This window comes from Oncorhynchus nerka, linkage group LG26 (assembly GCF_034236695.1).
Source record: "Oncorhynchus nerka isolate Pitt River linkage group LG26, Oner_Uvic_2.0, whole genome shotgun sequence".
Taxonomy (NCBI): Eukaryota; Metazoa; Chordata; class Actinopteri; order Salmoniformes; family Salmonidae; genus Oncorhynchus; species Oncorhynchus nerka.
The window spans coordinates 37,421,358-37,435,329 of NC_088421.1; the positions used below are offsets into that span (position 1 = coordinate 37,421,358).

At 42.3% G+C, this 13,972-nt stretch overlaps 1 pseudogene; it reads left to right on the forward strand.

Annotated features, from left to right (window-relative positions):
• Positions 1–13,641, forward strand: LOC135564877 (cytochrome P450 2K1-like; annotated as a pseudogene).
• The last annotated feature ends 331 nt before the right edge of the window (positions 13,642–13,972 follow it).

Sequence of the window (13,972 nt, forward strand, 5' to 3'; positions counted from 1 at the left end):
ATGCTCTATAAAAGGTGAGCCTCCATTGGCAGTCAGATCAATGAGCAGGAAGTAGTCACTATTTTTTAGCCCTGTTAGAGCTGTTTGAAGATGTCTCTTTTAGAATGTCTTCTCCAGACATCGAGCACAGTGACACTGCTGGGGGCTCTGCTGTTTCTGCTGGCCCTTTACCGCCTCTCCTCTGGTTCCAACTCTGAGGAACAGGGGAAGCAGCCTCCAGGACCCAGGCCTCTGCCCCTGCTTGGTAACATGCTCCAGCTGGATCTCAAGAGGCCCTACCGCAGCCTCTGAGGTGAGAGGAAGTCCTGAGATTAAACTATGTTGTGATTGTTGATTTGATCTGTGACATTGTTTTATCTGGCTAAATATTTTCAAAATGTTGGTATTTTAGCAGGTATAAAACTTCCAGTTTCAATAGGCATGTATTGTCAAAGCAACATATTAATATATGTTGAGTACATGGTATTTCAACCAGTTAGCAATAGCTTTTGTCAACACAGGAGCCCTCTAAAATGTTTTTATTTTGATGTGGCCCTACTTTCCACACTCGCTCTGAATTTCTGAATGTTTTCAGAGAATGTTCCTCCATTAATGTTCCATTTCAGGTTTTTTAAATGCCAAGTGTTGTCAAATAATACAGGTGAAATGATGACCACTGTGCATTCACTCACATAATAGAGGCATTTGGCTTGAAAATTGTATCTGTCATAAATGCTAAAAGGGATTGTTTTGTGTGTTTTTACTCCTATCTTAATAGTTTTCTTGTCACAGACCAAACAACTCACCAAAATAGCTCACACATACTTTAATCCAATTTATATTGCAACAATATCACTCCTGAAGATATGTGTCAACAGAATTATACTTTATTTGTTACAGAACTGCTTCCAACAACCTTTGTTTTTATATTTACATTTCATGCATTGTTTACTTCACAGGGCGTTTCGTAACACCTGCATTGTTTTAAGTCACACACTGATCTCCACAGTCTTGTTTGGTTAATATATTTGGAATAACTTCTAGATGCTTTGAGAGCTTAGTTAAAGGGACAATCAGCAGTTCAAACTAAATTTGTCATCTCTCCCATGTCCTATTCGACTAGTAGTTCTGAAATGTTTATTACTTGCCTACATTTTACTCCCTCCTCTTCATTCATTCACCTTACTGTGAAATGCTTACTTACAAGCCCTTAACCAATAATACAGTTCAAGAAATAGAGTAAAAAAAATATTTACTAAATAAACTAAAGTTAAAAGTAACACCACAAAATAACAAAAACGAGGCATTATACAGGGGATACTGGTACCGATGCAATGTACAGGTTAGTCGAGGTCATTTCAACATTTAGGTGGGGGTAAAGTGACTATGCATAGATAGTAGCAGCAGTGTAAAAACAAGGGGGGGGGTTAATGTAAATAGAAGCTGTTAATGAGCCTTTTGGACCTAGACTTGGTGCTCGGATACCGCTTGCCGTGCGGTAACAGAGAGAACAGTCTATGACTTGGGTGACTGGAGTCTTTGACAATTGTTTGGGCCTTCCTCTGACACCGCCTAGTATATAGGTCCTGGATGGCAGGAAGCTTGGCCCCAGTGACATACTGGGCCGTACGCACTACCCTCTGTAGCACCTTATGGTCAGATGCCGAGCAGTTGCTATACCAGGCGGTGACGCAACCATTCAGGATGCTCTCGATGGTGCAGCTGTAGAACCTTTTGAGGATCTAGGGACCCATGCCAAATATTTTCAGTCTCCTGAGAGGAAAAAGATGTTGTCGTGCTCTCTTCACTAAAATCTGCGTCCAGTTCGAGGTGAGTAATCGCTGTTCTGATATACTGAAGCTCTTTTCGGTCATAAGAGACGGTAGCAGGACATTATGTACAAAATTACCAACAATGCGAAAAAACAAACATTGTCTCTTATGAAAGTATCTGGGGCAGGCACTCTCGAAAATCCCATCCTTCGCTTGTAATTTTTTTTAAATGTCTGTTGCCACACTTAATTCTGTCACTTATCACCCCCCCACCCGCCCCCATAGGGAGGGCCGGAGGGATGTTGAGAGAGCACTGCAGTTATTGTCTGAGCTAAGAGAGCAGTGCACGTTGGGACATCTTTTTACCAGTTGTAGGAAAGCTTTTAAATAGTCATTACGGAGACCCCTATTTCCAACCCTTTTTCCATAAAACGTGTTAATACGTTTTTAACTAGGCAAGTCAGTTGAATACCTACCAGTATTTAAGAATACATTCTTATTTACAATGACTGCCTACACTGGCCAAACCTGGACAACGCTGGACCAATTGTGCGCCGCACCCTATGGGACTCCCAATCACAGCTGGTTGTGATACAGCCTGGATACATTAAGAAATAATGGAGACGAAGCACTGGAAAACGACTCAGAGGGGGTTTAAACTGCATTCTAATGTTGACTGCTTAGAGAAATCCTCAATGAAACTGACATTAAATATGGAGAATGATACATTTGCCTCTGTTGGCCATCAAGTAGCCTATTCATGTATATGCCATTATAGGCTACCATTTTGATACAATAAATATGTGGAAATGGCGATATCACTGGAGTCATTACAAATCAATGTGTGCCACTTTTGTAGCCTATCTGGTCCTGGAAAACCAATTTATAGAAAAATTGCCCGTAGGCGTGTGACGATGGTGACAGGTGTGAGGGATAATGAGCAGCCTGATGACCTAGAGGCCAGAGAGGGAGCTCACTTGACACTGCATCACACTTGACACTGCATCACACTTGACACTGCATCACACTTGACACTGCATCACACTTGACACTGCATCACACTTGACACTGCAATTTAGCAAATGAACACTGAAGTGATAGATGTGCAGATGATGATGTGCAAGTAGAAATACATGTGTAAAAGAGCAAAAAAGGAAATTAAGAGCAAGGGGAACAACTACTCCAAGTCTCAGAGCGAGTGACGTTTGAAACGCTATTAGCGCTCACCCCGCTAACTAGCTAGCCATTTCACATCGTTACACCAGCCTAATCTTGGGAGTTGATAGGCTTGAAGTCATAAACAGCAGAGCTGCTGGCAAAACGCACGAAAGTGGTGTTTGAATGAATGCTTATGAACCTGCTGGTGCCTACCATCGCTCAGACTGCTCTATCAAATCATAGACTTAATTATAACATAATAACACACAGAAATGTGAGCCCTAGGTCATTTAATATGGTCGAATCCGGAAACTATCATCTCGAAAACAAGACATTTATTATTTCTGATACTGACCATAAGGGTACGAGCTGAGGAAAGAGAAGCATTCCACTTATTTTCTTTCTCCCATTCCCTTTCTCTCCAGCCGTCCTACTGGTGCAGCAGCCCCCGCATGGCCATGGTGAAGGAAGAGGAAGACGTGGAGAAGGCTCTGAAGGGAGAGTTCATCGAGGAGGAGCCAGCCGGACTGGTCTCAGGAGTCAAGATCAAACACCTGAACAAGGCAAGGTCTTAAATGCAACCTGTCCACCCAGTCCCAATTCGATCCCTACCCATCCCCTTGGCTGTAACCCAATGATGTCTGAAGATATGTAGAGTGGAAGCAACACACTGGAAGCTCCTCCACTACACTGCTTATACTGTCCAGACTCTTCAGTTCCCTATAAACAATGTGAGGTAGGTAGTTGGGTGGGCTTTTTACAGATGGGCTATGTACGGCTGCAGCGATGGGTAAGCTGCTCAGATAGCTGATGTTTAAAGTTAGTGAGGGAGATAAGTCCCCAACTTCAGCAAAAAAAAAAAAATGGATCTATTTTCTATTATTATTATTATTATTATTATATATTTATTTATTTTGCAATTCGTTCCAGTCATTGGAAGCAGAGAACTAGAAGGAAAGGCGGCCAAAGTGGGTGTTGGCTTTGGGGATGACCAGTGAGCTATACCTGCTGGAGTGCGTGCTACGGGTGGGTGTTATGGTGACCAGTGAGCTGAGAAGGCGGGTCTTTACCTAGCAAAGACTTATAGATGACCTGGAGTCAGTGGGTTTGGCGACGAATATGTAGCCTAACCTATGGTCACCATAGTAGTAGCCTAACCAAAGTTGCTCTCCTGACTATACTCCTTTTGAAGACAACATTCCTTCATGTCAGCTGTATATTGGCAGTTCTCAGTCTCAATGTAGGGGGCTTAGTCTATATGGTTTTTGTTCTTCCATCCCTATCAGGTGTGTTACAGAAAATATACCGTTCACAAGTCAAAACAGTTACAGCAACCGCATCAAACTACATTATGGAAAGCACTTGAAAGATCCACTGTCAATGATGGTATAGCATCTGTCTTCAGGAGTAGCATCCTGACAAGACCCATTGAATGTTCTCACCAATTGATGAAGCAACTTCGCTCAAAATGTGCACTGCACTCGCGTGACATGGTCAGAACTTTCGGTGCAGCCAATGCTGTTTGTCTTCATTTTTTGGAAATCGGTGTAGTTAAATTAACACTGACTTGGAATTCTGGTAAGTAGCTTGCTAGCTAAAAGTCACAACGCAGGTAAAAAAGGCTTAGTTACCAGTTTAGTTCTGCCAAGTTCCGCCTAAGCTATGTTACTGTTTGTAAACAAAGCCGTATGATGCGTACATGTGATGATGGTTTTAAGGTGTAACATATTTAAATTAGTTAAGATTATAAGACTCTACCATTGGTGTTTAACATCTCCGGCTTTACATGACATGACATCTCGGACATCTTTGCCCGAGATGGCATAGCAGTTCAGACGTCTTTTGTCCTCGTCTTGTCGTGTATATATATATATTTACAACTTTTTTCACATACATTTTATTTTTATTTTCCATCAACTCATCTTCAATACACTCTCCTGCAACCTGCCTCACCAATTGATATGTATAAATACGTATTATTTACCTCAAATCTGCAATCAAATCTGCAATCCTCCAAGAAGCTAGCCAGAAGCTAGCCAGAAGCTAGCCAGAAACTCCAAGAAGCTAGCCAGAAGCTAGCCAGGAGCTAGCCAGAAGCTAATCAGAAGCTAGTTAGCTTCTTTACTGGCAACTCGTTAGTATTCAGCTAACCACGGTTTGTGGTCATCAGCTATCCTTTAACTCGAAAATCTATCGCCAGTTTTGTACGGCGCAGCGCGGCTTGGAACGGAACATACCGGACCGATTTTTCTCTCCATGTCCCTGGATTTCAACTGCTCTCTGGACATTCACTCCCGGATCTCACAGCTAGCTGGCTGCTATCCGTGTGTCTATCTGCTTTCGTCGATTCCGGAGCAAACATCAATTACTCCGGAGCTAGTCAGCTCCGTCAATCACTCCTGAGCTCCGTCAATCACTCCTGGGCTGCAGTCACCTATCCGGACCCGTTTTACTGCCTACGCGGAGCCCCACCGGGCCTTCACAACTGGACTGCCGACGTTATCTACCCGAAGGATATCCGGCTGGCTCCTCCGTCGCGACGTTAACTGAACGCCCATCTGCGGCCTGCTAACTGTTAGCTGTCTTACCGGCTGCTCTCAGAATAGACAATCGGACAATTTATTTATTTGTATTATTATTATGTTTCTTCTTGGGCCTCTAACTATATCTATTGTTTTTATTTTTTTTGTTGTGTGATTTGGACTAATCCCCTCTACAACACGGAACTCCACTAATCTATTGACGGAACGCAAGAGGTGGCTAACAGACCTCCATCCTATGCTAGCTTGCTACCGATGTCCTGGCTAGCTGTCTAAATCGCCGTGACCCCCAAACCAACCTCTCCACTCCCTGGACCCTTTTGATCACTCGACTAAGGATGCCTCTCCTTAATGTCAATATGTCTTGTCCATTGCTGTTCTGGTTAGTGTTTATTGGCTTATTTCACTGTAGAGCCTCTAGTCCTGCTCACTATACCTTATCTAACTTATTAGTTCCACCACCCACACATGCAATGACATCTCCTGGTTTCAATGATGTTTCTAGAGACAATATCTCTCTCTTCATCACTCAATACCTAGGTTTACCTCCACTGTATTCACATCCTACCATACCTTTGTCTGTACATTATACCTTGATGCTATTTTATCGCCCCAGAAACCTCCTTTTACTCTCTGTTCCAGACGTTCTAGACGACCAATTCTTATTGCTTTTAGCTGTACCCTTATTCTTCTCCTCCTATGTTCCTCTGGCGATGTAGAGGTGAATCCAGGCCCTGCAGTGCCTAGCTCCACTCCTATTCCCCAGGCGCTCTCTTTTGATGACTTCTGTAACCGTAATAGCCTTGGTTTCATGCATGTTAACATTAGAAGCCTCCTCCCTAAGTTTGTTCTTTTCACTGCTTTAGCACACTCTGCCAACCCAGATGTTCTAGCTGTGTCTGAATCCTGGCTTAGGAAGACCACCAAAAATTCAGAAATTTTTATTCCAAACTACAACATTTTCAGACAAGATAGAACTGCCAAAGGGGGCGGTGTTGCAATCTACTGCAAAGATAGCCTGCAGAGTTCTGTCCTACTATCCAGGTCTGTACCCAAACAATTTGAACTTCTACTTTTAAAAATCCACCTCTCTAAAAACAAGTCTCTCACCGTTGCCGCCTGCTATAGACCACCCTCTGCCCCCAGCTGTGCTCTGGACACCATATGTGAACTGATTGCCCCCCATCTATCTTCAGAGCTCGTGCTGCTAGGCGACCTAAATTGGAACATGCTTAACACCCCAGCCATCCTACAATCTAAACTTGATGCCCTCAATCTCACACAAATTATCAATGAACCTACCAGGTACCCCCAAAGCCTTAAACACGGGCACCCTCATAGATATCATCCTAACCAACTTCCCCTCTAAATACACCTCTGCTGTCTTCAACCAAGATCTCAGCGATCACTGCCTCATTGCCTGCATCCGTAATGGGTCAGCGGTCAAACGACCTCCACTCATCACTGTAAAACGCTCCCTGAAACACTTCAGCGAGCAGGCCTTTCTAATCGACCTGGCCGGGGTGTCCTGGAAGGATATTGATCTCATCCCGTCAGTAGAGGATGCCTGGATATTTTTAAAAATGCCTTCCTAACAGTCTTAAATAAACATGCCCCATTCAAGAAAATTAGAACCAGGAACAGATATAGCCCTTGGTTCTCCCCAGACCTGACTGCCCTTAACCAACACAAAAACATCCTATGGCGTTCTGCATTAGCATCGAACAGCCCCGTGATATGCAGCTGTTCAGGGAAGCTAGAAACTGTTATACACAGGCAGTTAGAAAAGCCAAGGCTAGCTTTTTCAAGCAGAAATTTGCTTCCTGCAACACTAACTCTAAAAAGTTCTGGGACACTGTAAAGTCCATGGAGAATAAGAACACCTCCTCCCAGCTGCCCACTGCACTGAAGATAGGAAACACTGTCACCACTGATAAATCCACCATAATTGAGAATTTCAATAAGCATTTTTCTACGGCTGGCCATGCTTTCCACCTGGCAACTCCTACCCCGGTCAACAGCACTGCACCCCCAACAGCAACTCGCCCAAGCCTTCCCCATTTCTCCTTCTCCCAAATCCATTCAGCTGAAGTTCTGAAAGAGCTGAAAAATCTGGACCCCTACAAATCAGCCGGGCTAGACAATCTGGACCCTTTCTTTCTAAAATTATCTGCCGAAATTGTTGCCACCCCTATTACTAGCCTGTTCAACCTCTCTTTCGTGTCATCTGAGATTCCCAAAGATTGGAAAGCAGCTGCGGTCATCCCCCTCTTCAAAGGGGGGGACACTCTTGACCCAAACTGCTACAGACTTATATCTATCCTACCATGCCTTTCTAAGGTCTTCGAAAGCCAAGTCAACAAACAGATTACCGACCATTTCGAATCTCACCATACCTTCTCTGCTATGCAATCTGGTTTCAGAGCTGGTCATGGGTGCACCTCAGCCACGCTCAAGGTCCTAAGCGATATCTTAACCGCCATCGATAAGAAACATTACTGTGCAGCTGTATTCATTGATCTGGCCAAGGCTTTCGACTCTGTCAACCACCGCATCCTCATCGGCAGACTCGACAGCCTTGGTTTCTCAAATGATTGCCTCGCCTGGTTCACCAACTACTTCTCTGATAGAGTTCAGTGTGTCAAATCGGAGGGTCTGCTGTCCGGACCTCTGGCAGTCTCTATGGGGGTGCCACAGGGTTCAATTCTTGGACCGACTCTCTTCTCTGTATACATCAATGAGGTCGCTCTTGCTGCTGGTGAGTCTCTGATCCACCTCTACGCAGACGACACCATTCTGTATACTTCCGGCCCTTCTTTGGACACTGTGTTAACAACCCTCCAGGCAAGCTTCAATGCCATACAACTCTCCTTCCGTGGCCTCCAATTGCTCTTAAATACAAGTAAAACTAAATGCATGCTCTTCAACCGATCGCTATCTGCACCTACCCGCCTGTCCAACATCACTACTCTGGACGGCTCTGACTTAGAATACGTGGACAACTACAAATACTTAGGTGTCTGGTTAGACTGTAAACTCTCCTTCCAGACCCATATCAAACATCTCCAATCTAAAGTTAAATCTAGAATTGGCTTCCTATTTCGCAACAAAGCATCCTTCACTCATGCTGCCAAACATACCCTTGTAAAATTGACCATCCTACCAATCCTCGACTTTGGCGATGTCATTTACAAAATAGCCTCCAATACCCTACTCAACAAATTGGATGCAGTCTATCACAGTGCTATCCGTTTTGTCACCAAAGCCCCATATAATACCCACCATTGCGACCTGTACGCTCTCGTTGGCTGGCCCTCGCTTCATACTCGTCGCCAAACCCACTGGCTCCATGCATTCTACAAGACCCTGCTAGGTAAAGTCCCCCCTTATCTCAGCTCGCTGGTCACCATAGCATCTCCCACCTGTAGCACACGCTCCAGCAGGTATATCTCTCTAGTCACCCCCAAAACCAATTCTTTCTTTGGCCGCCTCTCCTTCCAGTTCTCTGCTGCCAATGACTGGAACGAACTACAAAAATCTCTTAAATTGGAAACACTTATCTCCCTCACTAGCTTTAAGCACCAACTGTCAGAGCATCTTACAGATTACTGCACCTGTACATAGCCCACCTATAATTTAGCCCAAACAACTACCTCTTTCCCAACTGTATTTAATTAATTTATTTATTTTGCTCCTTTGCACCCCATTATTTTTATTTCTACTTTGCACATTCTTCCATTGCAAAACTACCATTCCAGTGTTTTACTTGCTATATTGTATTTACTTTGCCACCATGGCCTTTTTTGCCTTTACCTCCCTTCTCACCTAATTTGCTCACATTGTATATAGACTTGTTTTTTTTACTGTATTATTGACTGTATGTTTGTTTTACTCCATGTGTAACTCTGTGTCGTTGTATGTGTCGAACTGCTTTGCTTTATCTTGGCCAGGTCGCAATTGTAAATGAGAACTTGTTCTCAACTTGCTTACCTGGTTAAATAAAGGTGAAATAAAATAAATAAATAACAAATAAAGCCAGAGGTAATGCCTGCCACATGAATCTAAGTGTTTGACATGGGGGGAAGGGACCAGTAACTTTATCAGCTTTTCCAATGTAACAGCTACAGTACTTTTTCATACTTGGGTCAAACTGCTATGAACTGGTTACATTCAAATATCATCGAATTTGATGAAAAACATGATTGTCACTGTCCGGGACCTTTAATAAACCATGCATTTAGTCTTATTTTATGTTCTACAGCTGTCCAAGAAATATGGGTCTGTTTTCACGGTTCATTTTGGACCCACAAAAGTGGTCATCCTGGCAGGATACAAGACGGTCAATCAAGCGCTGGTCAACCATGCAGAGGAGTTTGGGGACAGGGGCATGCTTCCTGTGTTCTATGACTTCACCAATGGACATGGTAATGTGGGATATGAGAAACTTGTAATCTGAGTAAATGTTGCATTCTAGACAATATTCTGTCAAGCAAGTATATTTGGTGCTACAACAACAGACCCAAATAGTTGACAAATGTATTTTCTCCTGACATGATTAATTCCTGACACCTGAACAATATTATTTTTCAATACTGGTAGGTATTCTGTTTGGCAATGGCGAATCATGGAAAGAGATGAGGCGCTTTGCCCTGGCAAACCTTAGACTTTAGGATGGGCAAGAAAAGGATTGAAGAGAAAATCTTAGAGGAATCTCACTACCTGATTGAAGTGTTTGAAAATCACAAGGGTAAGAATTTGTAGTTCTGATTTGAAAACCAAAAAACAGGTTACATAATTTTTTTCCCCCCTAGGTTTGCTAATTAAATGTCTGATGTCCTTTGTAACAGGTAAAGCATTCGACACGTCCCAGCCATTGAATTACGCTGTCTCCAACATAATCTCCAACATTGTGTACGGCAGCAGGTTTGAATACTCTGACCCCAAGTTCAAAGCCACTGTAAAACGAGCCAACGACAATCTCCGAATTGGTGGCTCCGTTTCAATACAGGTACATTATGTTTAATTTGTTTCTCACTCAGAGAATAATGGCAAACTGGTCACACTTAATTAAATAATTATTCAAATTTGTACTAGACTAAAAGAGGGTAATTCATGCTTTACTTTTTTATGGGGAGGTAGTTGTACAACATGTTCCCCTGGGTGGGCCCTTGGCTGAAAAGCAGGAAGCTTTTGTTGAAGAATATTGAGAAAAACAAGAAGGAGATGGAGGAGCTGGTGAGGGGGCTGAAGGAGACTCTCAACCCTCAGATGTGTAGAGGCTTTGTGGACTCGTTCCTCGTCCGAAAGCAGACCCTGGAGGTATGACATCTCACTACAGTTAAAAACAAGATAACTCATGTAAAATATACTGTGTTGGTAAAATGTATATAGGTTCAGAATGTTTGAAACAGCACAGTTAGAAATATATGGCAAATATAAATCAAACTGAATGGTCTTCAGAGATAGATGGGTGGGTTTGAGGGTAGCTGAAGGAGAGGATTAAAAACAAACAAAATATGACTATTTTTAGAATACATTGTGTCCATAAAATGTATATATTATGTACTGTATAAGCTGGAAGTATTATTAACACTTTGTTCTAGCTAGCTATTTGTGTAGTTAGCTATCAAGTAAACACAATGATAGAGTGTTTGTGTTTACAACACTCGAGTGTTGTCCATTAATTTACTTCAATTAGGGGAGGGGTGGTAGGGTTAGGGGAAACAATAAAAGAAAATGTATTTAAAAAAGCTCTCTCGCTCACTTGCTCTCTCTCTCATATACACTACCGGTCAAAAGTTTTAGAACACCTACTCATTCAAGGGTTTTCTTCATTTTTAATGTTTTCTACATTGTAAAAATAATAGTGAAGACATCCAAACTATGAAATAACTCATATGGAATCATGTGTTAAACAAATCTAAATATATTTCATATTTGAGATTCTTCAAAAAGCCACTCTTTGCCTTTGACAGCTTTGCACACTCTAGGCATTTTCTCAACCAGCTTCTGTCACACCCTGATCTTTCACCTGTCTTTCACCTGATTTTTCACCCCCTCTCCAGGTGTCGCCCATCTACCCTAATATCCCCTGTGTATTTATACCTGTGTTGTGTTTGTCTATTGCCAGTTTGTTTTATTCATAACTACCAGAGTTTTCCCTCTTGCTCCTGTCCTGTCTATAATGCCTGTTTTCTAGTTTAGAACTACTGCTAAAGCAACACTCGAGTGGTTTAAGGGAAAACATTTAAAGGTTTTGGAATGGCCTAGTCAAAGCTCAGACCTCAATCCAATTGTGAATCTGTGGTATGACTTAAAGATTGCTGTACACCAGCGGAACCCATCCAATTTGAAAGAGCTGGAACAGTTTCGCCTTGAAGAATAGTTAGGCACGCTCTAGTTCTGTTTTTTTGTAATAATTCTTGTTTGTTTCAAGAAAAATATTTTGCATCTTCAAAGTGGTAGATCTCAAATCAAATCAAATTTTATTTGTCACATACACATGGTTAGCAGATGTTAATGCGAGTGTTCTAGTTCTGACAATGTAGTAATAACCAACAAGTAATCTAACTAACAATTTCAAAACTACTGTCTTATACACAGTGTAAGGGGATAAAGAATATGTACATAAAGATATATGAATGAGTGATGGTACAGAGCAGCAAAGGCAAGATACAGTAGATGGTATCGAGTACAGTATATACATATGAGATGAGTATGTAAACAAAGTGGCATAGTTAAAGTGGCTAGTGATACATGTATTACATAAGGATGCAGTCGATGATATAGATATAGTGTAAATTAAATTATACAAACCCTCCCAAAAAATATATTTTAGTCCCAAGTTTTAAAGCAACAAAATAGGAAAAATACCAAGGGGGTGAATACTTTTGCAAGCCACTGTAAATCAAATCAAAGTAGATTTTTCACGTGCACCGAACACCGAAGTGAAATGTTTACTTTCAGCCTCCAAACAACAGTGCAATTTCTAGGTAAAAAAAAAAGGTATTAGGTGAACAATGGTATGTGTGGACCATTCTAATTTGTTGGTGATGTGGACAATAAGAAACTTGAAACTCTCAACCTGCTCCACTACCGCCCCATTGATGAGAATGGGGGCATGCTCGGTCCTCCTTTTCCTGTAGCCCACAATAATCTTCTTAGTCTTGGTTACGTTGAGGGATAGGTTGTTATTCTGGCACCACCTGGCCAAGTCTCTGATCTCCTCCCTATAGGATGTCTCGTCGTTGTCTGTGATCAGGCCTACTACTGTTGTCATCTGCAAACTTAATGATGGTGTTAGATTTATGCCAGGCCACCAGTCGTGGGTGAACAGAGTACAGGAGAGGACTGAGCACGCACCCCTGAGGGGCTCCAGTGTTGAGGATCAGCGTGGCAGATGTGTTGCTACCTACCCTCACCACCTGGGAGCGACCCATCAGTTAGTCCAGGATCTAGTTGTGGAGGGAGGTGTTTAGTCCCAGGATCCTTGGCTTCGTGATGATCTTTGAGGGTGCTATTGTGTTGAACACTGAGCTGTAGTCAATGAATAGCATTCTCACGTAGGTGTTCCTTTTGTCCAGGTGGGAAAAGGCTACGTGTCTGTTAGGCAGGTTGCCTTAGTGTTCTTGGGCACAGGGACTATGGTGGTCTGCTTGAAACCTGTTAGTATTACAGACTCAATCAGGGACATGTCAGTGAAAATGTCAGTGAAGACATCTGCCAGTTGGTCAGCACATGCCCAGAGCACACGTCCTGGTAATCCATCTGGCCCCGCAGCCTTGTGAATGTTGACCTGTTTAAAGGTCTTACTCACGTCAGCTACGGGAGAGCGTGATCACACAGTCATCCGGAACAGCTGATGCTCTCATGCATGCCTCAGTGTTGCTTACCTCGAAGCGAGCATAGAAGTTATTTAGCTCGTCTGGTCGGCTCGTGTCACTGGGCAGCTCGCGGCTCTGCTTCCCTTTGTAGTCTGTAATGGTTTGCAAGCCCTGCCAAATAAGACGTGCATCGAAGCCGGTGTAGTAGGAGATGAATCTCAGCCCTGTAAATGTGATATTTTCTATTTCATTATAAATGTGTAAAAATGTCTAAACCTGTTTTTGCTTTGTCATTATGGGGTATTGTGTGTAGATTGAGGGAAAAAATTAATGTAATCAATTTTACAATTATGCTATAAATAAACAAAATGTGGAAAAAGTCAAGGGATCTGAATACTTTCCGAATGCACTGTACATATTTACAAAAACAATATGGGGGATTGGAAATGATGCTGACATTTACATTACATTTACATTTAAGTCATTTAGCAGATAGATTGTAGCTTCCATCTGCAATATTAAAGCTGATCTATTCCCCAAAAAATAAAACATTTTAAGTCTTTGAATGAATAACATCTATGAATTTAGTGGGCATTGAGAAATGCGTAAATGGCCCATGTGATAGAGAATGGAGAAAATATAGGAGAGATTATGTTGAAATGGCATTATGTTGAAAATAATTTTGCACGCCCAATTTTTC